The sequence below is a fragment of the Diceros bicornis genome, chromosome 22, assembly GCF_020826845.1.
Source record: "Diceros bicornis minor isolate mBicDic1 chromosome 22, mDicBic1.mat.cur, whole genome shotgun sequence".
NCBI classification, from domain to species: domain Eukaryota; kingdom Metazoa; phylum Chordata; class Mammalia; order Perissodactyla; family Rhinocerotidae; genus Diceros; species Diceros bicornis.
In genome coordinates this window covers 45803281-45826903 of record NC_080761.1, presented here as the reverse complement: position 1 = coordinate 45826903, position 23623 = coordinate 45803281, and the positions used below count along the sequence as shown (strand labels likewise).

The 23623-nt window shown below is 40.0% G+C and overlaps 1 protein-coding gene across 6 annotated transcripts in view; it reads left to right on the top strand.

Moving 5' to 3' along the window:
• The window catches only part of ELAVL2 (ELAV like RNA binding protein 2), a 131590-nt gene that overhangs the window by 68317 nt on the left and 39650 nt on the right, over nucleotides 1-23623 (top strand). The window lies entirely within an intron of this gene.

Here is a 23623-nt window from a genome sequence, read left to right as displayed (position 1 = left end):
AGCTAACATCTGCCAGTCCTCCTCTTTTTTTGCTGAGGAAGACTGGCCCTGGGCTAACAACCCTGCCCATCTTCCTCCACTTTGTATGGGACGCCGCCACAGCATGGCTTGACAAGCGGTGCATCAGTGCACACCCGGGATCCGAACCGGCGAACCCTGGGCCGCGGCAGCGGAGCGCGCACGCTTAACCGCTTGCGCCACTGGGCCGGCCCCATTCTTGCTACTTTTTGTAAGCTATAAAATGTTAAAATCCAGTTTCTCCTCAGGTATGAAATTGACTTACCCCCCAACCCCCCATTTCGTGATGTTGTACAAAATTAACCTGCTTTTCTTTTGACAGTTTTCATTCTATTTCATTACCTTATCTAATCTATTATGTTACCTTAGCACCAGCCTTTGTATCTTTTTAACTTCCTGTCTAAAGTCTGAGTAGAGCAAAGCATTTTTATTTTGTACCTTTTGGAACATTTCCTTTTAAATATTTCCTGACAGAATAGTTGATCATTGAAGCTGAAGTAGTGCTTCAGAATTCGTCAACTTCTTTTGGGCTTGTTCTGAGCTAATTAACTTTCAGTGAAGTACACTGCTTCTCCTGAATTCTGAGAGCTGTGGAAACCCAGAGAGTGTGCCTTTCCAACTAAAAAGGTCAACTTTAAAAAATATTTTCTGGCATTTTACTTTGTCAGGCCTGTGCGGTGGCTCATTTAGCGTGTTTTACTCCTTAACGTATTTGGTTTTGCCTTTTAAGGTTTTAAAATGTCAATATTTTGACACCATTGGATGTCCCTTTTATTGGTGACGATATCTGTCATGAAATATTTTTTTGAGGCGCCTTAAGCTGTGAAGCAGCATTGGCAGCTCTTCGAAGTTTTGTGAAGAAACAGATCCTCAGTTAAAACTGTCTTTTTGGGATCTATCTACTCAGTAATCGGACATCTTACATCATCTTTAGCTAATTGAGGGGTGATCATTATACGTGGTTCTAAATTAGAACAAAGGTTCTCACTCTGTATGCCTCCTTCAAGGGAAGAAATGCAAGATGGCAGTATTTAATTTAAACTGTGTCCTATACGTCTTTCCCTGTGCAGTGGAATTGAGTGCAGTGGTAATAGGATTTACCAAACCCCTGTGTACACTAGGGTTGTTATCTGCGTAGCTTGGGATCAAGTTCTTGGGATTAACATTGAAACAAAACTCCGGCTACCTTCTACCCCCTTGCTAGGGAGATGGCCTCATGAATATTAGTTTAGAGGTTTTTGCCTGGAAAGGACGTGTTGCATTTGAGTTCCAATCCCACCCTAGCCACTTATTTGTATTGTAGCCTTCCATAGGCTGTGTGGCTCTGAACTTGTTTCTTCTGTCAGGTGCCTAGCACACAGGGTACTCTCTCTCGCCTCTCCCCTTCCTACCAGTTAATACGCATTCAGGTACATGATGGTTGCAGACTTTTTTTCCTTGGGTCAACTGGTTTTTGAAAAAATCTCCAAATAAATCTGTTATCTTAGAATTTTTGTAGATTGTTAGGATATGGGGAGAATGTGAAGCTAATTTTCTATCCTTTGCTTTTTAGGTCATTTGACCAACATAATTGATTTTCTAGGAATGGGACAGGGTGGGAACAGGAAATGTACAAGGCAGGACTTAGGAACCACAAAAGATGATTAATGGTATTACACCAATCTCTATGAACTAGGGTGCTGGAGTGTGAAGTTATTGCTCTTGGTATATTGTGTGAGTGTTATTCAGAATGAATTAGTTTGACTTAAAATATGAAGGTACCCTCAGCTGGGCTTCCCCAATGGACTGGCATTGGCCCAGAAGGTCAGCATGTTGTTAAATTGAGCCATGATGTATTGGTTAGATAAAAACTGAGGCTTGTTTTCACTTTCATTGACATCTTCTTCCTGAAGATTAATACCCCTTTAATATAAATTGTAAATACCATCACTAAATATTCTGATTTCATAAAACAAGATTTTTCAAGTAGAGAAATAGAGATCTGTGTGTTTGAATGTTAAGAAGCCCAGTATTCCTGTAGTGTTAGCAGATCAGAGGATTTCGGAGAAAATTGCTATCCCTTTGTTTTCTTTCTGTTGAAATATTCATTGAAAACATTTAAAGCATTGCTTTATTCAGTCATCACAGACTTTACAGATTTCAGTTTCAGTTTGTGTAAGGGGGGTGGCGATTCCATGAGGGCATGGTTAACTTAGCAGATGCAATTTTACATCTTGTTTTCCTTTTTTTGTTAAATCCTTATGCATATTGTGAATTAGAATTTATTTTTAGCTCTTAATGAGTTCTTTTCTCATCATTGTACTTTTTGTTGGAACTCTGTTTTGTACATAATGCTTTGATTTTGAAGGGGGAGAGTATATGGCTCACAAGTCCTGTAATCCACTGCCAGACCCCCGCCTCCAGCTCAACTAAAATTTGCATTTTTGCATTCAAGGTTACCTCTTACATTGTAGAGTAGATGTGGTGGTGCCCTTGACTCTTCACAATCTGTTTGACCTTTGGGCTGTATCATGAGAAAGTCAAATTCTCCTTCTCAAGTAAGATTTAAAGGAGGCGTAGCTGTGTAAACAGGTAAACCAGAACAATTTCGTTGTATTCAAGGTCACTGGAACCTGAAGGAACAATTTTATTTCCTCACATTTTGCTGCTTTAAATCCATTCTTAAGGAGTCACTGGGTCATTAACAGAGTAGCCTCCAAGGCACTGCTGTCTGAATCCTCCTTCCTAACCCAGGTACTTACTAGTCTCTGAGAGCTTTTTTCATGCCACTAAAGTGAATTCTAGTTCTCTCTTAGTCCATTTTAAAATGTATCTAAATAGGCTGGTTATGGTGTGTCAAATCAATTGACATCTCTCCTCGTATAAAATAAAGGAGCTTTCCTAAATGATTTCTGAAGTCGTATCTTGCTGTAAAATTCTGTGACTTTTCTCTTTTGTGAACATAACTGCCTAAGTCAGCTCTTCTTAAACATAGTGCCAAGGGACTCTGCCGTGTATGGTGCAGACAGCATATTACCTTATCAAGCAGAATGATTTGGGATTTAACATTTTAACCTCAAGATATTAAACCAGGTTTGTTTTTAGACCCTTATATTCTTAATATTTTTGGGCCTTCATTTCAGGGGTGAATCTCTTCATTCATGTTCATACAGTCACGCGTTGCTTAACGACAGTGCTACGTTCTGAGAAATGTGTCCTTAGGCAATTTCATCGTTGTGCGAACATCATAGAGTGCACTTGCACAAACCTAGATGGTGTAGCCTACTGCCCACCTAGACTATATGGTACTAATCTTACCGGACCACGGTCGTATCTGTGGTCCGTCGTTGACTGAAACGACGTCGTTCTATGCAGCGCATGACTATAATAGAATTAAAATACAGAATCGGTAATACTGATTTGTTACTGGGTTTTATATCAATACATTTCTTTTTGTAAGTGCTGGAAATCAGGAGCCTTTGCAGAACGGCATGATAATGTTCGATGTCTTATATCCCCCAATTCTGTATTCTAGAACATTAAAAATGGGACCTAATGTGCTATTTAAAAGCAGAATGTGGAATCTTCTGGCTTAGCTTCATTGCTCTTATATGAGACTTCAGTTCTCTGAGTGTTTATGGAAAACAATGTAGATGGACAAAGCCATCAATGTAAGAAGGGCATCTAGTACTCTTTCCTGGCTTCTGGAGCTGGACAGTGGACTTTTTAAGTGTCCCTCCATTTTTTTTTTGAGGGGTAAGGTATTGCAAATGGCCCTAGGTTAGTTTAATGTATACAGCTCCTGGGTAATTTTGGGGTGGGTGGAAGCAGGCACCAAAGGGGGCGTAGTGAGGCTTAGCTGCGTCTTGAGACTGAATTCTGCTATATGTGCAGACGTTTTAGCAAGCAGGCCCAAAGTGGTGGATACAGGTACTCTGCAAGCTTGACGAAGTCCCAGTTCTCTGTTCTGTTCTTGTGCTTTGAGCACACCTTATATGAACTGTTCACTTGAGGCTGACAGCATTTCAGAGGCAGGGATCTTTGCCCTCTGCATCATGCAAAAAGAAATTCTTCCGAACAAAGGCCGGACCCAGGGCGGTTGCACATTTAGAATTTCTCTCCATAAGGGTATAGGTTATAAGCCACCTTGGATTCTTGTGTCCTGTTTATACAAGGGTGGGTAGTGTCTCTACGCTAATTTAGCCCATCTACATATCTTGAGCACCTTTAATTTTACCAGTGAGACCCCATTTCTAACACTCATTATACTAATTAACAAATAACTAGCTTAAGGAACAAAAACCCATTTTGACATTCATTATGCTAATTAGCAGAGAATTGGTTGTTGATTTAGCTGTAGATAGTAGATAGGCTTGTACTAGTCACTTTTGGAGTTTGGCTCTTACTTGTATTATGCTAGTTAACTACTTCTGGACTGTGCATTCGTGATAGTGTGTTAGATGACCACCCCTAGAATTAGAGCTTAAACTAATGGTGCACACGTAACATCACACTGATTCATACCAAATTAAAAAAAAAATTTTATTGTGTTAAAATATACATAACATAAAATTTACCATTTTAACCATTTTAAGTGTGCAGCTTAGTGGCATTAACTACATTCATAATGTTGTACAGCCGTCAACACTATCCATTTCTAGAACTGTTTCATCATCCCAGACAGAATCTCTGTACCCATTAAACAGGGTACTCCCACCCCACCCCATCTCCCCCAGCCCCTGGTAACCACTGTTCTACCTTCTGTCTCTATGAATTTGCCTATACTAGGTACCTCCTATAAGTAAAAAGTGAAATCATGCAATATTGGTCATAACAAAGTATTTTAAAAGTAAATTACAGTGATTGTTTCAGGAGATAGTAGGTTTCTTTCTTGGGCTGTAGACTGTTGGGTGTATTCTGTTTCCCTTCATTTTGACGTGGCTTTAAGAATCAACTCCTTCTCTTGAAGTAAACAGCTTATTTGTCTTTAAACGTAGTTCTTGCCACTTTCCGCATACAGGGCGTATCCAATTAAGATAGTGAATTTGTGCAGCATTTTATGAGATTGCTAACTACTTGCAGGGACTCTGTCTTGCCCCATTCTAGTCATTCAGCCTGGTTTAGGCTGGTTTTATTCTGTGGAAGTTGCCGCCCATCTCCGTCACTCAGCATAATGGCAGGCCACCTGGAGGAAGAGGCGGTAGCATGTAAGGTGACTTCTGAAAGGAGAACCCAAGCCATTTTGCTCCCCAACAGTCTTCCCTGCCTTCACACTTTGCTACTTCGTCTGCTCCCAGAGAGTCACAGCGTCTGGGGAAGGATGTCCACGTGGGATCCTGAGCAAGTATCCCCAGACTTCTTTCTCTTTGCCTCGCTTCATCCTCTTTTCTGCTGAGAACCTGATGGAAATCTTGGCAGAAAGCCATTCTTCAATAGAGTAGCCAAAGAGGGAAAAGTAGAAATTCTCTTCCATAGTTTTAGTCCCTCCTTCCATTTTTTCCCTCCTTCTCCAACACTTCTCCGCCCCACCCCAAAAAAACCCCTCCCCAAAAGCAATTAACTAACCAAACAAACAAAAGCCCCACAGGACAGAGCCATTCCTTTTTCAGACCACAGAAACAATTTTTGTGGTAAAGGAAGACTTAGGCATCTCTCTGAAGCAATTTGGGAGACAGATGCTGATAATAGGTTGAATTTAGAGGCAGGTGGACTGTGGCCTGTTTCTGCCTTTACATTATTTCGGATTCCGTGTTACTCAGAGTGGAGCAATCTTCCTTTTAAATTTTAGGTCTCATATCTTGGCGTCCTGCCTTCTCTGTTGGCATCAGCCAAATGCCTGCTGGCTGCAGGAACATCGTTCCACACTTAGTGACTGTATTTATTTTCAAACGTTGGCTATTGACAACTGAAGAGGGATTCCATGAGTTGGGACTTAGCAGAAAGCCTCCCCCAGGTTATGTGAGTTTAAAATAATAAAAAAAGATAATACTTCTTATAGTTTCAGGCCTTAATTCAAGCTTCATATAGTTTTTTCTTCTCCCCACTGCCTATTTTGCACCCATCTTCATGGGGAGCTTTCAAAGGCCTCTTATTGGGATAAGGAAGATTTACCTCTGGACCCGTAAGGTCTTGTCTGATAATAGTGGTGAAGGTGACTCAAGCTTAACCAGCTGTTTGGCAACCTTTGTCTGAGTATCTCGGGCATGCTAGGGAATGTCAGCCAGCATTGGGTACTTGGTTTCAGGATGGTGACTATCTGTTGAAGAGATCCTGAGTCATGAAATACTGATAATGGGACTTCTTACTTTAAGAATGGTGACACCTTATCGTTAAGGTGAAGTAGAGGTGGAGGGAACTGGTCGTACTTTGGAGGGGGGACGCGGAATGTTCTCAACTGGCAGCTTTCCTTTGTGTTTGAGCTAGGATGTAGACGCAGTGCTTAATATGTGCAAGGATGGTCTGGCCCACCAATTGAATGATTTGTTGATTAACTCATTTGACGGTTAATCTTTGACGCAGTCTTTTATTTGAACAAAATAGGAGTCGTATTTCTTTTCAGTTTGTATGGAGATTTGTAAGGTCTTTCACGGCTTCAAAAGAAAATTGTCTCACCTTTTCGTTTTATTAAGACCATTCCGTACTGGGGAATTTTCTTTCCTAGTGTATAGCTAGTAGGAGGGTAATTCCAGAAGCCAATGGGGCAGGTCCTCTCTGTTCCTGCCTTACTATAGGCAAGGGGCCAGTATGGGACCAAAGTAAAGTCAATTAGACATTTTCTCCCAGGACCTAGACTCTTAAGGAAGTGATGGAAGAGTGAGATGAGGATGGTGGCCTATCTCATCAGCCCTTGTCTGTTCTGGCATTAAGATGGTAGTAGTTTTTTCCCGACTTCTTCGCCCACTGGATCCTGGTTCCCAGCCCCTATTGATTCTGAAAACCTTTTGTGCCTCTTCCAATACATTCTCTTCTGCTAGTTAGCTAGAGTCAATTTGTATTTCTTTTTTCTATTTTTTTTTTGTGAGGAAGATGGGCCCTGAGCTAACATCTGCCAATCCCTTTCTTTCTTTCTTTTTTTTTTGCTGAGAAAGACTGGCCCTGGGTTAACATCCATGCCCATCTTCCTCCACTTTATATGGGACGCAGCCACAGCATGGCTTGACAAGCGGTGCGTTGGTGCGCACCCGGAATCCGAACCGGCAAACCCCGGGCTGCTGCAGCGGAATGTGTACTTAACTGCTTGCGCCACGGGGTCGGCCCCTCAATTTTGTATTTCTTATAATTTACAACTCCAGTGAAAGAATTTTTGTGTAATTCACATTTCTCTCTCTTGGTGTTTTTCGTACTTTTCAACATACCCAAAAGTAAGCTTATTGCTTTTTTGTTGATATTACTCCGATCCGTAAGAGAGTAACTTTTGTAATTGCTCAGAAGCCTCTGTTTTGAACTTTCCCTCTTTCCATACAGGACTGTCAAGGAAGGTTCAGGTTCCAGTTATCCTCTTCTGGATACCTTTGGAAACCGACACTGGAGTCGCCACCATGGTGCTTAGAATAGAGTGTTTCCATAACATCTCAAAGGATGTTACTTTGAATCAAAATAGGCGATGGAGCCCTTTTCTGGTTCATGGCATTAGATATTTCCAGTTAGTTGGATACCTTTGAAACCTATATCATTCTAACCTGAACTTTTAGTCCTGTAAAGTACCTTGTGTGCTTAACTAGAGTCTCTAAAGCATCTATGATGTGGAAGAAGTTAAGCTGTAGTCTCGAGTCACCAGATACTCAGCTGTATTACTGCTTAATAGGGACAAAAGGTGTTGTAATTTTTATTTGTTTGTTCAGAACAGCTTTTACCTCTCCTGATGGAGTCTGAGGGCTGTTGTTTGTTTAAGGGCTATCTTCTACTTCTAACAAAACAATTGCCCCCTTTGTAGAGTACTCTTCATTGCCGGTAGCCCTCCAAGGTTGGTATCTTGACCATTTCCCCAGTGTCTGCTGGGTCCCAATTTCTCTCTTGAAGTTGTTATATTTGTCTTGGCTGTAATGGATGAACTGCCTAAGCCTGACTGCATACTTTCCCTGAGACATTTAGCTTTGAGGAGAACAAAAGCTATTGGTAAAGGAGCTTGCCTCTGTTTTGAGAGGTGTGTATGTATGTGTATTTTATAAATAAAGTCACTTGTTTCTTTCAAATAGTTGACTCATATTTGATTGACATTGTCACTGTTGGGCAACACCAGAGTTCTGATATAATTATTCAAAGATAGTAGATGCAATGAAGATATTGATATTCCCTCCCGAGTAACATCTTGTGACTTCTCCCTCATTTCATTATGTTTCGTGGTCACTACTGTCCTGTGAGTGTGACCAAGAACATCCTGAAGCATGGCTGTGATGACTAGCAGCAGTGACATTCTTGGTGATCACTCAGCAGGTCTTTTCTGGGTGTTTCATCTCTAACTTGTAATCTTCAGAAGTCAGTAATGTTTGGTGACTTCTGTTGCTTATAGCAGCTGATGAGAGCCATAAATCTTGTGAATGACCTTCATTTATTCCATCTTCCTATTTAGTCATCATTTAATTAAAACTCTTTGGTGTCTAGCCATGTGGGGACATAGATATGCTTAGAGGCATTACATTTGTGTGTTCCATGGCATCAGTGGTGTACGTCGTCACTCTCAGTTCTTTTTGGACAGTCTTCAGTTTTGTTTGAAAAGATCAAATTCTAGTTTTATTTTTATTTACAGTGTTTTTATTTCTAACTAGTTAATGCAGAATCATAAAACTGTAATTGTTTGAAAAAATATCCAGGCAGTTTTATGTTCTTACCCTGCAACCTGTTAAGATATTTATGTAAGCTTGAAGTGTATCTGTTCAAGTAGCTTTAAGTGAAAACATGATGTAGGGGTGGGGAGAGGGATGGCCTGGCCAGGATATTCCCAGGTTTTAGGAAATGATACAGAAAATCTTTGAATATCACCTTAATTAGGCTGTAGATTCTGCATTCAGAAAACAAAATGGGGGGGGGTGGTTTGTAATAATCGAACTTAGCTCCTGGTCACTTGATTTTAGTTTGCTTAGAAATTTTGCATCCCTTTTTATTTATGTTAGATGAAAATGACAGAGAATAAAAATGAAGGAACAAGGTAGCTTTGTAAGGAATAATGGAATCAAGGGTCTTGGGGCAATAGTTGAGATTGGGAAGTAATTATTTCTTCTGGTAAGATTTAAAATTTGACCAAGGATAATCATTTGATAAAATTTGATGGCTAATATAGTTATCAATGTGATTAACCCTTAGTTTTTTGTTTCTGGGTATTCAATTGGAAGTCTCAAGAATTGCTAGGAGAGAGAAGAAATTCTAGCTTAATTTCCATGTTTTAAGAGTAGAAGGACTAAAATTAAGATGGCCAAGTAGCATAGAATAGTTAGTTGAATTTTTATATGTTTAATGTAATCTTTCATATTCTGGATGCTTCAGAAAAATAGTTTGCTCCTCTCCCTTTCTTCAAAAAGAATGCTGTTTAGAGCCAATCTTTATCTGAATCTTAGCTAATCTCAGAGGTATTTGAAGTTTTTATATGTAAACAAGTCACAACTGTAGATAGAAGATAAAGCGTCTTAAACATAGTACAAGTTCTACTTCCTTTAGTCTTAGATGTCATTTTTTTAGAGAGGAGTGGAGGATCAAGAGCCCAAATACAGTATAGAAGGCTTTTGAATTAAGGAGATGCATTTCAGTATATATATGTCTTTTCTTGCTAGGAAATATTCTTGCTTGAGGAAAATAAGGTCGATAATCTAGGTATAAATGGAATACTTTAGTAGTGTTGGTGTTAATTAGGACAACTAGAATAAGCACCAACTTAGGTTGTATTATATTTGGGAGTAGAGCTTGACTAGTAAGTGATCTGGCAGCATGTGTAAGATTTTTCAAGTTTCTCCCCAAATAAAGGAGATTAGTTTATATTATATAACTATTTAGTCTCCTGCTCCTTTATAAATAGCAAGGAAAAAATTGTCAGCAACAAAATAGGAAAACTCCTTGACACTAAAGGCTATTGTATGTTGGAATGAGCCGAAAGACTAGTGTTTAGTGAAATCTTCATTTGAGTGGTGTACTTGTAGTTGAATACCTGGCGTTTTGTATAGCATTCTGCAGCGTAGGAAGCTCTTTAACATGCATGGTTCTAATGCACAGGTCTGAATTTATTTGTGAAGCTTACTTGACAAGGGCAAGGTAGATGGTTGAGTTACAGGGGCGAGCATAGAGAGCACCTTTAGCCTGGGTTTTTTCACAGATGAGGTATCATTTATCAGATCTAGGTCTCAGAGTCAATAAGGCTAGTTAGCAGGAGGCCTTAAACTCGCAGCCCTTTTCTTTTAGGGGACACTGTGGCAAAAAGATGGATTATTCTGAATGACATACCTTTTGCTGCTTATCTTTGCCCTAACCTTGAGATGTGTTTGCAGAGTTCCATGTAGTATGGCCCAATAGCCTAGAAGCTCTGTCTATGGAAAGTTACTTCCCACATCAGTTGGTCTTTAATATTATTTAATCTGCTGCCATAAAAACACAGCATCTTCCCCAAGAATGAGCCTCAGATATGTCAGTAAGCAAGTAATCAAGTAACTTCAGTAATAGCAGGTGAAAGAAAGCATCATTTCAAAAGTTCCTGAGGTGAATTAAAGTTAAGGTGCTCTTCTTGAATAAAATTCTTTTTACCTCCACCCTGCTGTAGATTAATGGGGACTTGAGACAATAAATGGTAATAAGTTAAACAGATTATTTTTGTGTTTAGGTTTTTCCTATTTCCTGGGAAAAATGTATCTAGAGTTAGCAGCAATGATCAGATGTACTGAGTTGTGGACTATATGATTTTAGTATTTCATTTTTAATATACTTTAGTCAGTGGTAAAAGACAGTCTTCAGTGTGATGGCACATTTACTGTGATCCTGATGTGGACAGAGCCAAATCACTTCTCTGTGTTAATGGTCACGGTCTAGGCAAAATCTTTTAAGCATTTGCTTCTTTATCAAAGTGTTTATGTGAATTTTAAATTTGGAGGATTACAATAGCTAATCTTTTCAACTTTTAAACCAGGTCATTTTGTAAGAAATTCTTATGTGTCATACGAATGTGGCAATCGTAGGAGCGAGACCATTTTGTATTTCTCTTTAGAAGCCATCTGTTAATTGGTGGGCAAATTGCCCTGCGGCCTCAGAGTGGTTTGCTGTAACATAGCTGTCCCTTAGCAAAAACAAAATGGGTATTTATTTCTGTCAGGTTACCTCTTTGACTTAATTTGTAGCCATGGTTGCCATCCACCCTGCAGCCTTTAAACCTTGTCTGTGTACCGCTTGGCTTCTTCTGTAGATTGTGTTCCACTGGGATTCTTTCCCGTTACTGCTTCAGCGAGGGCTTTCTTGAGGCCCTTGAAGCTGTGTCTGCAGTATTTCAGTAGGTTTCCTTTATAGTCAGCATTTATACCCTACCCTGCCCAAACACAGTTGGTCTGTTTGGGGATTTCTCCTAAGTATAAAAATCAATGCTTTTGCGTGACTATTTTAAATTGAAGGGGAGGAATAAAAACAGGTTCCTCATATCCTCTTGAAAATGTAACTACCTTTCTTTATTAAATATAAACTAAACAAAGTGTCCTGTACAAAGAGAAGGAAAATCACATGTTATTTATACCTAAATCTTATGTCAGTTGGGGACAATGGATGTCCTTTGGAATTTTACTTCCTTTGTGTTTGCTAAAAATATCACTAATTTAATTATGGTCTTTCTTTTTGAAATAAAATAAAGTGGAGAGTTGTCCCCAGGTGGGAGCTTCCTTATATATATGGAGGATGCTTTATCCGTAATACAGATAAGAAGGTGAAATGATACGTGTGTTTTTACTTTATTTGAAATGTTTTTTTCTGATGATGTGATGTTGTCCACTGCCCTCTTAAGTGATCCGGCCTGCCCCCTGCCCCGCCCTTTTTCTTTTTTGACTTGATATCACCATTACTTGACTTGATATTACATGTGAAGGACTTAGGTATGTGTGTGTGTTCAAAAGTCTGTATAACCTTGCAATTGCTGCACAAAATGTAAAAATAAGGATTGTTAATGTTTGTGCCCACATATGGTGGTTATTAACACTTTCTGTCCACTCAGAGCAGCTTAACTGGGGGGAAGGGGGATTCAGGCAAACATATTTTATAGCTCTGTGAAAGAGGTCTCAAAATCATAAGCCTTCCCTGGGGCATCATCTTGGGTTTTGGTTTTGGTGGCTGGGCTTATCCACACTATTTGATACCTAGTGATGAATATTTCAGAGGCTGTTGGGTTGGTGCTCTGTATTAATCTCTGGGTATTAACTTAAAGTTCAAGAGGTTCCTTGTCTCGTTACTCCTATGAAGGTGAGAAGTTAGCATGCTGTGGAAGTTCAGATTTTCCTGGGGCGTAAGGGATTGCCTTGATTCCAATCCTGGCCTTTATTCTGGAAGGCCCACTGAAGGAAAGGAGTACTTGGTCTGAAAGTTCAATTCTGGGGAAAAGGGACTTGAATTGAGTTAATGTCGGGGCAGGGAAAATCCCCTTTCTTCCCTTCTTGTGTTCTTATGGCTGGACTAATAGTAAAATAGACACAAGACCAGATGAACAGGAGAAAAATCCAGTTTAATACGTGCGTATTGGAAATCATAAAGAAATGATGCTCAGAGCAGGCAGTATATATATATTTTACACGAAGCAATAACTTTGTGAAGAATTAACAGGACAAAGAAATTTAGGTTTGAGGTACGTAATTAGGAATTTAAGCAGAGTTTAGGCTTGAGGCAGTAAATTAGGAAGGTTTGTTTATGTAGGCTGCCCGGCTGTGAGTTCCCCAGCTCTGGTGATAAGGATGCAGGGAGAGCACTTTTCACATGGGAGATGTATTTCCTGCTTTCAGGGGGAACAGAGAGACAGGAGGGTCAGAATGCCCTTTTTGCTTCTCAAGTAACTTTAATTCAAATAGTCAGTATGCCACTGTGGGATGTTTTGGGGTGGCCTGCCATGGTCCCCAACGTTAATCAGCTCATCCTAAGCTAAGAGTGCGTTTGGCAGAGGCTCAGAGGATGGTAGCGTGAACAAAAGTTTTTGCGGAATAGAACAAGGAGAGAAGATTTGGGCTGGGGTTTGTCCAGATGAGAGGTTAGCCGTTTAGGATTGGGGCCGTTTGTAGGGATTGGTGAAAGAGATTTTATCCTCTAATTTTCATTTGTTAGAGATTTCTGGGGACTTGGGTGAAAGACATTTGGATCAGGTCCCCTTTCTGGGCTGTCACAACTTCTTTCTCAATGGACTCCTTGATCCTGGATCTGCATCTCCTCAGCGATGGTTCCGGGCTCCCAAGCTTAACCTCCCTAGGTTTGTCTCATGTCTGTCTTTGTCATCCTCCCTGTTTGGTGCATCCTGCAGCTTAACCACTGCTGACCTTCATGTGGGGTGCCCCTGTTCTCAGGGTGTCTTCTTCACCTCCACACACATCTCTTGTTGTTCAGCGTGCCTTTGGTCTGACCATCTCCTCTCCACTGCTTTACAAAGGAGCTCTTCTCCATACGCCTGGTTCCTTAATTTCTCTGTCAAGAAACTCTTAAATTTCATCTCCCATGTTTCAACCAACTAAATACTTCTCTTTTTTCAAGTTCATCCTGGTTAAGCCTGAAACCCAGTGACTAACCGTAGGTGTTCCACGTTCATTAGATGTTAGCATCTGCCCTGTTCACTGCCATGCTTTACATTTTTGAGCTGAGATCTTAGAGGGTGGAGACCATGTGGTATTGATCCCCCTTGCTTTTCTTCAGCTAGGAAACCACGCTATGTGTACGAAAGCATTTGAATGCAATCTGCTGACGAGAGAAGTGTCTTGTGTGGGAGACAGTTTTGGCAGTAGCAAACATGTTTGGCTTTAGCCATAAGAAATGCTTTCTGAGTTTCTGGAAAAGAAGTATGCAAATCAAGTCGTGTTTTAAATGAATCTTTTTATAATGTGAATACCTCTCATCTATCTGTTTTGTAATGACGGATTTGTTTTGAGGGTTTAAGTGGTTTGTGTACCTGCAGGATGCACTTCCTTTTCTTTCGGATTTTTTTTTTTTGTTTTATACATAGTGTCTTGATGGATTAATAAAGGATAGTGAAGTTCTAGTCAATTGATGACGTGAAAAGAACAAGACAAAAAAAAAGCAGGTGTATTTGGAGATTATGAATATCTTGGTTGGAAAGTTGTGAACTTGGGCTGCACAGGACCCTGCCTCAAAATAATTCCCAAACTTGGCCAAAGGCAATGAAGTGTATGCTGGAAAGACCAGGTTTGGAGAGGTCAATCCTGGCTTCGAAACCTACCTACCATTTACCAGCTAGCTGTGTGCCTTTGACAAATTGATTAGCGTCTCTGGACCTCCAAATTTATATCTGTGTAAAATGGGTACAGATGTGTCTACACAGAGCTTTGTTGTGAGAATTAAATAAGAGTATGTGTAATGTAAGGCTCATCAGTTACTTGATAGCAGTTTATAATTAGGCAGTGATACTGCTTGCTTCCAGAAAGGTAGATTGAGGCAATTTTAGGGTGGTGGGAACAGACTTTTCCCACACGCTTTCTGAGCTTTTCATATTGGAAGGCTGGTGAACTTGAACTTTGGGTGAGGGAGAGATCTTTTTTTAAAAACCATTATGTATTCAAGAAGAAAATTTATCATCTCTAACAAGAATTTTTTATTATGTGGACCTGGTGGGATTTGTATGGTCTGACGAATGTTTCCCATTCTTCTGGACAAAACAGGTTGCTCTCCATAGTGGTTTGCAAGATGCTTTGACACAGTTTCAAAAAGGGCACTGAACTAATTATAGTTCTTAGGGCTTTTAATTTTTTTTTCTTGCAATCGCTGGATAAAAAATGATCTCTTACAAGGAGAGAAACACATTAAGAAGCCGCGCTGCTCTTTGATGGACTGCGTACTGATATCCGCGTGCGTGTGTGAGTGTGTGTGTGTGTGTAGATTGACACCAGCTGGTAGTGCAGGCAACAGCAGATGCCCTTTTTACTATGGCAGTTGTTATCTGGTTTCCTTCTTTACCACAATAATATTTTGAGGAATACAGTTCCTTTGCCCTCATCTCCCGCGATATTTACTTGAACAACGTTATTGTCTTTTAAGTAAGCACAAGATAAAGCAGATAACACAAGCCCCTTTGTGTGTGTGTATATGTGCGTGGGGAGAACCTGTATGAAATTAATTATAATTAACAAAGAAATGAGAGTATTGCAGCAGACTCGGATCTTTAACTGAACGTCGATTTTGCCGTAGCTCAGAGTACGTTACTGTCCTCACTTTGAGCTGTAGGGTCTGACTTTCTGGTCAACTGACAGCTTTTTGGCTTTTGCTCTCATCACGGTGGCAGCCGGAGTGTTTGAAGGTAGAACTGCTGATTTTTCGTTCAGAGCAACTACTTAAATCAATAAGTAATGAGAACCGGCTCTTGTTTGAACTGTGGTGTGGAGACGCTCCAATTTCTCCCTCACTTTCTCTGAAGCTAGAGAGCCTGCTCCAAGTTCAAGCCGTATCCTAAGATGCATATACTAGAGGAATTGGTTTATTTTCCCACTTGAGATAAAGATCATTTTTCCTAATCTTGCTGGTCTTTGGAGGCAAGATATCTTAGTGCCCATATGCAGTACTCTAGAATTTAGAGGATTTAATATGCTGCTGCCGTTCTCGGTAGCCTAAGACTGAATTGTGTGGGAGTTCTTAATGTTGTCTGAAATCGTGATGTATTAAGAACCCACAGTTTCGCCAACTTAAGCAAGGTCGTGCTGCGTTGCCAGCAGATTCATAATTACTGGGTCTGAAACTATAGGAAAATAGAGCTCTACCAGTTGCATAACCAGAGGACAGAAATGGCCATTAAAATTTACTTGAAAGGAAAATGCCCTGCTGCTGAGGATATTAACTGCTCCCTCTAGAATGAGGCTGCTTAGGTAATATTTACTAAATGATCACTATTTACAACTTTGATTTCAGCAGAAAAGTTACAATGTAAACTCTTCTATATTATCTCAATATTATCTATGAAGTCCTGGAAACCATGTAAAAATATTGGGGCATTTCAGTCTCGGGCTAGCTTTATTAGCATTTGGGTGGAAGGGGAGTCTTTGAGTGAGCCATCTGTTTTCTGTATTATGTGAGCATCTAGGTTGAATTCTCCATCCTTGTGATAATCCCTGGTAATGTCCTTTGGGAAGCTGGTAAAAAGGATCCGAGCTTTCAGGGAGGCTGGCGTGGTCTGGAGTATTAGGATCTCCCCAGTCCTGTGGCTCACAGTTTGATCTTACTCTTTAGAGGGCGGCGAGGAGGACCTGTTTAATTTGACCTCAGTTAGTTGAGTGTTTAAGTGGAGGGACCTGCTGCATCTGGCATGCTGCATTTGAGGAGATTCAGGCTAAGTCAGGAATTAAAATTTGCAGAGAAACATGACTAGAGGAGATTGCATCCCTCTGTTCTAAGATTCTCTCAAACCTTTCCCTTGATGTGTGTTACCCACATGGTTTTGTTACATATGGGATCTGAGATCTTAAGAAAGCTCCTTTGTAAAGTCTGGTGCATGTTGCTTTGATGCCAGAGTTGCAGTGCACAGCCTGTGTGAACAGACACTCATAACGAGTGCCCAAGAACAGGAAGTCCATCTGAAGAAATACAACGCATTTGCAACTTTATTGTGTGTTTGGGGGAGGAGGAAAGAAGGGTGTTAACAGTGAGGGAAAGTGGTGGGTCTGTCTTTAAAAACAAAAATTTTCCCCCTTGGAGTGAAAACTTGTTTTCCTAAATCAGATTATTTTTTTTGGTTTGTTTAGGGATGCGGTTTTATATAGGGGCCGTGTTTGGAGACTGAGTGTTGTCAATTTGCTTTTTTTCCCCAAGTGTTACATTATTAGACCTCAGGTTGCAAATAGTCCTGCTTGTCAAAGAGCACTATAGTGACCTGTTTCTGCTAACTATGGGATTTAAAAAAGATTTCATGCTGCTTTTGTCCGTTTTTATTTCATAAAACATTACTACTGCTCTAAATGAAATAATAGATACACATCAATCAGCACAGTCACCTTTTATTGTTGATTCAACTACCAGGTTTTTACAGAATTCACTCTGCATTTTATTTGACTTGTACATGAATAGTCTCGGCAGACTTAATTCTATTAGTGAAAAAGCACTTTCAACAAAATTATATGCTGACATCCCATAATTCATACTTACAGATTTGTGAAACAGATTTATGTAAATCTATCAAATTACTTTAGATGACATTATTTTTTTAAATCGAGATTTCATTTAAATGGTATCTGCAGAAAATTTTCATATGAAAAATTTTACACGAGCTATGTAAAAAATATATCTCACATCACTCTCTTGTAAAGACAGAATACTGTAATGTTGGAGCATCTTGTCCTCGTTTGTTCTGTAATCCATCTGGTGTGATGTAGGGACTTGGGGAGCATGTTCATAAGGGCATCTCTCTCCTAAACCATAGGCTCCTGGAAGGCAGATGGCTGTTTCGTCGTTTGTTGTTCATTCCTTAGCTCGTTTCTTCATGCATTCATTCTTTCAATGAACATGTTAATAATCTGTGCTAGGGTCTTCTGTGTCAGGAACCGTGCTCAGCTTGCCGTTGCTCAGCAGTCTGAAGGTGGGGGGAGACATCCAAATTGACTCAATACCTGTATGCACTAGGATAAAGGTATAATATAAGGGCTGTGGAGGACTAGGGTGGAACACTGAACAGTGTGCTTTGGGAGTGGGACAAATTGTGGCAGGAAATGGTCTCAGAGAAAGCCGCAAAGAATATATGGGAGTTGGGCGGTTGGAGATGTGTGCTCCAGGCGCAGGGAAGTGAAGGTGCATTTTAGGGTCTAGGTGTAGGAGCAGTGGAAGTAAGCAGGAAGCTGATGATAATCTTGGAAACCAGAGCATGATCAGATTTGTCTTTTAGGAAGATTATCCAGACAACAGTATGGTGGAGAGTTTTGGAGTTAACAGGAGTCTAGGGAAGGAGTGATGGGTTGGGTTTATTGTAGCAGTAATCCGAGTTAGAATAATACGTGAAGACCCGTGCTAATGCAGATGGGGTGGGAGGAGGGGCAGATTCAGCTGGTAGAGCTGGCAGGGTGCAATCCCCATAGGGTAGAACTTGCACTGAAATAAATCCACTTGCACAGCTTCCCTAGTGGACTATGAGCTACGTCCTTCAAGTCTTGGATCTGATGTTACCTGCAGGATGAGGCTCACTCTGACCCCTCATCCCCCACTCTCGTCTCTGTGCTTTTTTCTCCTTAGCCCTTATTTTCTTCTAATACACTGTAAAACTTGATTTTTTTGTCTCTTTTTACCATCCTTACCAGGATGTAAGCTTTATGAAGAGGAACCTTTTGTCTCTGCTATATCCTCAGGGACTAACAAAAAGTAGACTTTCTATAATTGTGGAACAAATGAATGCTAAAGATTGGAGAGAAACATGTAGGATGACTTTCTTTTTTAACCTGGAATTTTGTTTTCCACAATTCCATGTTGAGAGGGATCTCACTTAATATGGGTTGGATGAAATTAAATTAATGTACCAGGTTTATAATCAAGAATTATGGTGGTCTATTGCTTTTACCTTTAAACCTGAGGGGGTAATTTGATATTCTGAACATTGGTAGTAATTTGAAATGGAAAAGACTAAATAAAGTGACCTTTGAATTAAATGGGTCCAGAAGATTGTATATTTTTAATTAAAATATGCAATTAAATTTTTAATTAAAGTATGCTATTAAAAGCAATGTAGGTGGCAAGGGAATGGCTGCAGCTTTGAATTATGCACAGTTTGGGATAAATTGGAGTTTCCTGTGTTTCCCACCAGCACTTAGTCACTAAACGGCTTCTCTTCCTGTTTTCCTCTTCCTGCTCTGACCCCGTGCTCTCGGTGGGCCTCGGTCCTGCTCAGAGGCCCGTGGAGTGTTGCAGCTCAATGCTGTCCCATCATTGGACCTTGGTTCTAAGCAGCCTGTTTGTAACTGCTCTCCTTATGCCAGGAGCAGTTTCCAAGTGATTTTTCTATCACTTGTGAAGAACGGATCCCTTTCTGTGGCATATACGTTAGATTAAAAAGGAGGATGCAAAACAAAAGGCATTCACATACACTGTGTACAGAATACTTGTGCTGACGTGCGGTGTTGACCTGCAGTTTTCAGTACCTGCATGAAGGTCTTAGGCTGTGTAACTCTTCAGATAGCTTCCTCTCTAGGAAGTTCTAGACTCCCTGCCATGGCTGTTAGGACCAAGGCTTAGATGAATGATTCCCAAGTCCCTAGGAGCAGAAGACCACAGGTAGCTAGTGAGGAGAGCTGAGGACAAGTAGTGTTGACCTTATTCTTGATGTTCAGTTACCGGAAGGAATTTTTTGGCTTCTAAAGACAGGATTTATTTGTCTTGAAGGCTCTTTTGGAAAAGTGTTCGCGTTGTCATTTTGTTCAGAATTTTCTTTTAATCGTGTTGGTTTCCATAATGGTTATACTTGGGATTTAAATATAGAGCTTTATACATTTTTTAAATAAGCGATTCTTGGTTTTGGGATTGTCAGTATGCACAATTCAGAATGATTTGAAACACAGATTGGGATGATAGGGATAAATGATGCTTGGTTTCCAAGCCTTTCCTGGTGGTTTATGACTGTTACTAGCTGATGAATACAAAAGTGGGAAAAAGTGGATCCAGGGTAAGTATTGTTTCTTGACGTTTGACTTGCTACTGCTTTTATTTTTTTAAAAATCTGCACTCACTTATAATAACTTGAAATAGGCACTATATAAATAAGATGCAATTTACATTGTCATAGGAATGAATAACAGCACAGAAATTTATATATAGTGAAACTGACATTGGCACAAGAAGTACAGGAATTTGAGACAGTGGGCAGCGGTCTCAAAACAATTTTTAGTAGTAGAACCCTGTTATAAAATGCCTGGTTACGTTATACTTAAGGGGTATTGAGGATGGTCTGGGTTCAAATATACACTAATTGTGAACTGAGTGAAGAAGACCATAGCATTTGAGAACTCTGGATTCAAGTCCTGACCACTAGTTCCAACCTGTCTTTTTGATGTGAGGAAGTTGATTGGCCTTGCCCTGCTTAGGATAGCATTTCTTCCTTTCAGGAGAGGAATTATGAGTATCTCGTGTGATAAATGTGAGGCTAAATTTAAACAATAAAATAACACACAGCTAAAAGGTGAGAATGGGGAGAGACTTGCCTGTCTTGGTATTATCTGTGATACCTTTATATATTTTAAGCATCCAATAAATATTTGCTGACTTGACTAACTCACTGTAAAATGAAAATCTGTGAAGTTCCTAACTTCCCTGTAGTTCCATTGCCAACACGTTAGTGCATCTACTATAATGAACTTAGGAAAGCAGCCGTTTAGCAGCAGATATCTTCTTTCATATTATTTTGCTTAGGATAATAGTAAAATTTTGTTTACGTCAAACACATTCGAATTGATGGGTTGTGTTCTTCCTAATAATGCCACTAAGCAAATGAGAAACTTTGTTCGTGGAGGAGAGGTCGTTTGGGGATAGATATTGTCTGAGTGTACTCAATTTACAGGTAGTAGAAATTTGGCTGACTCATTATTATAGCTAGCCATGATTTCTTGAGGGGTTCGGGTCAAAGACCCATTCAATGGATGGGCCGTCTGATGGGGATGTTGAAGATAATCTCTTTGGTTAAATACGTATCCCCACTATGCTTCTCATTCTTTCATTTAGCAAGCTTTTGAATGCTCAGGTGTGCTAGGAGTAAGAATTCAGAGGCCAGAGCGCGAGACAGCTAAGCAGGGACTGACAGGACAGGCTTTTCACTTTACCCAGCGACCCAATTCCAGCAGGCACTGCTGTGCCCAAGAGCGCCCTCAACAGGCCAATAAACTGTTTCTCTGAAGTGATGATAACATGAAGATTTGAAAAGAAATATCCACTTGTATCTTAAAAATGCATCTGCAGAGTCTCTTCACTTACCCAGACTGTCAGCGCTCGGGCCTTCTCAGGCCTCCCAGAAGCCTGGTTTGTAGCCCCGGATTATCTCTTGCCATTAAACGTGATTCTCAACCTTGGCTGCATGTTAGAGTCACCAGGATTTTAATAACGTAGTACCAGTGCTTTGTAATAGACCGATAAAATAAAAATCTTTGGGAGTGGGACTCAGGCATCAGTTTTTTTTTAAGCTTTGTAGATGATTCCAGTGTGTAACCAAGGTTGAGAAAGCACTTTGATTACAAGCTGCTAAAATGCAGGTGTGAGGGTAGTGCCAGTCCGTAGGGGAAATGGACTCTTAATGCTGGTACAATTGGTAATCTGATTTATTTTGTTATAGAATAGCAGTGTGACAAAACTACACGGTGTTCAGCTTGCCTTTCTTTTCCCCATTGTATTTGTAGCATCTTCCTGATTTAATTTTAAATGGATATAGTAAATTCCATATAGTAGATATATGTTATTTTGTTACTTTTCCTTGCTTTATCTTTTGACTAGAATGCTCTACTTCCATCAAGAGTGAAAGATCTCATCGCTGCCTCAGTAATTTTGTGAGGTGGAAATCATTATCTTCATTTTAGAAGTGAGGAGGTTATGGGTCAGAGGGGTTAAGTAGCTTCTTTGAAGTCACACAGCTGGTGAACCGCAGAGCCAGGATTGGAGCTCCTGTGTGTCTGTCCCCAAAACCCATATTCCTTCCATCATAAACTACTGCCTGGAGCAGATTTTGTTATGTTCACCCATTTGAATCCTGCTCAGTGGCAATAGAACTGCAGCACCTTTCATAAGAGGCACTCTGCATGCTGTGGGCACATGATAAATGTTTGTCAAATTAGTAAAAAGCTGACTAAAAATACAGTGGTTTCGCATGCAGCTTTTTAAAAACAGAACTGTGAGTAAAACAAAATCTCTGATTAGCGTGAGAAAAAATAACTGAATTAGTTTGAGCTCTCCCCCACTCCATTTTTTTAAAAACAGGAAAAATTACAATATGATAAGAGGGCATAAGTTAGCAATGATTATCCTAAATAGTTTTTTTTTTTTTACTTGAGGTATAATTGACATATTATATATTAGTTTTTGGTCCCCAAAATGCAGTCGCAAGTTTTCATGGTTATTAGGTGCTATACTTAGCATCATCTTTTTTTTTTTTGGTATAGTTACAAGGAACCACGTCAGGGTAACCACAGTGGCTATTCTAAATACCTGTGTTCATAATGACTTGGACCTAAGGTGCCCTGTCAAGAAAAAGGCCCTCGTTATGAAATTGATGCAAAAACCGTATTTAATTAAAAGCATTTTGACCTTTACTGGACAGGCATCTTCCAGGAAACCCTCAATTAGTTTGGTTTGACTTTTAGTAGACTAAATCTTTTTTATGTCCATTTTTGTCACCTTTCTGTAGTGTTGCTCACCTTTTCAAATGGAGAAACTTTCCCCTAGTTGAAAAATTGAGACCTTAAGGATTGGCTTTACAGTCATGCTTCGCTTAACAGGGATGCGTTTTGAGAAATGCATCATTAGTCAATTTCATTGCTGTGCGAACATCATAGAGTGCACTTATACAAACCTGAATGGCACAGCCTGCCACACACCTGGGCTATATGGTACTAATCTTATGGGACCATTGTCATATATGCGGTCAGTCATTGACTGAAACGTCATTATGTGACTCATGACAGTACTTATCTGTGCATTCCACTGGTTCTAACCCCTTGATACCTCCCATTTTTTGAGAATTGCGCCATCATTGAGCCAGGGGCAAGAGGGCTTGGATGATAGGGAAAAACAACAAAAGACTTATTTTGAAGGAACTCGCACACCTCCAAATTTTCTGTTTTGTTATTTTTGTTTATGCTCTCTCTTCTTCCTTTCCCACATGTTCTCATTGGTTTAGATGTCCTCACTGTAAATCTTTGTGTTCATATTTCTCTGTATTCCTTGTCTAGGTCATCCAGCTCATTTTAGAAAATTGGATTCAGTTTATTTGGAGAGACCCTCCTGTAAAATAAATGTACATATACGTACATGCACACACACGTGTGCACACACACGATTCTTCACCTTTTAAACTCTGAAATAACTGTACTTGGTAAAGACTGTAAATTTGTCAGGGTACAGTGTATAGAACACGACAGATTCTTGGTCGATGCTTACCGCCTTCCCATTTTGTGGGTAAGGAAACTGAAACTGAAAAAGTCATGTCATGAAGCCCACTCAGCAGCTCGGCAGAGACTTGTGCCCACGGTTTCTGAAGCTGAATATCGCCTTGCTGCTGGGCGCCCTGGCTCAGCCAAGACAAGGATGATGGAAGACTTTGGGGATGTGTGTTTTTTTAAGCGGCACAGCTTGCTGAGTTCTAACTGATGTTTAAACTTGCAAATGTACTAGACAGAAAATGGAAAAAAGAACACGTGTATATTTCTAGAAGAATTGATGTAGACTTCTTTTTACTATTGAGAAAATATGCTGGTGTTAATGAGAAGACCATGTGCCAGAGTGAAAGTGGATCTCTGTCTTC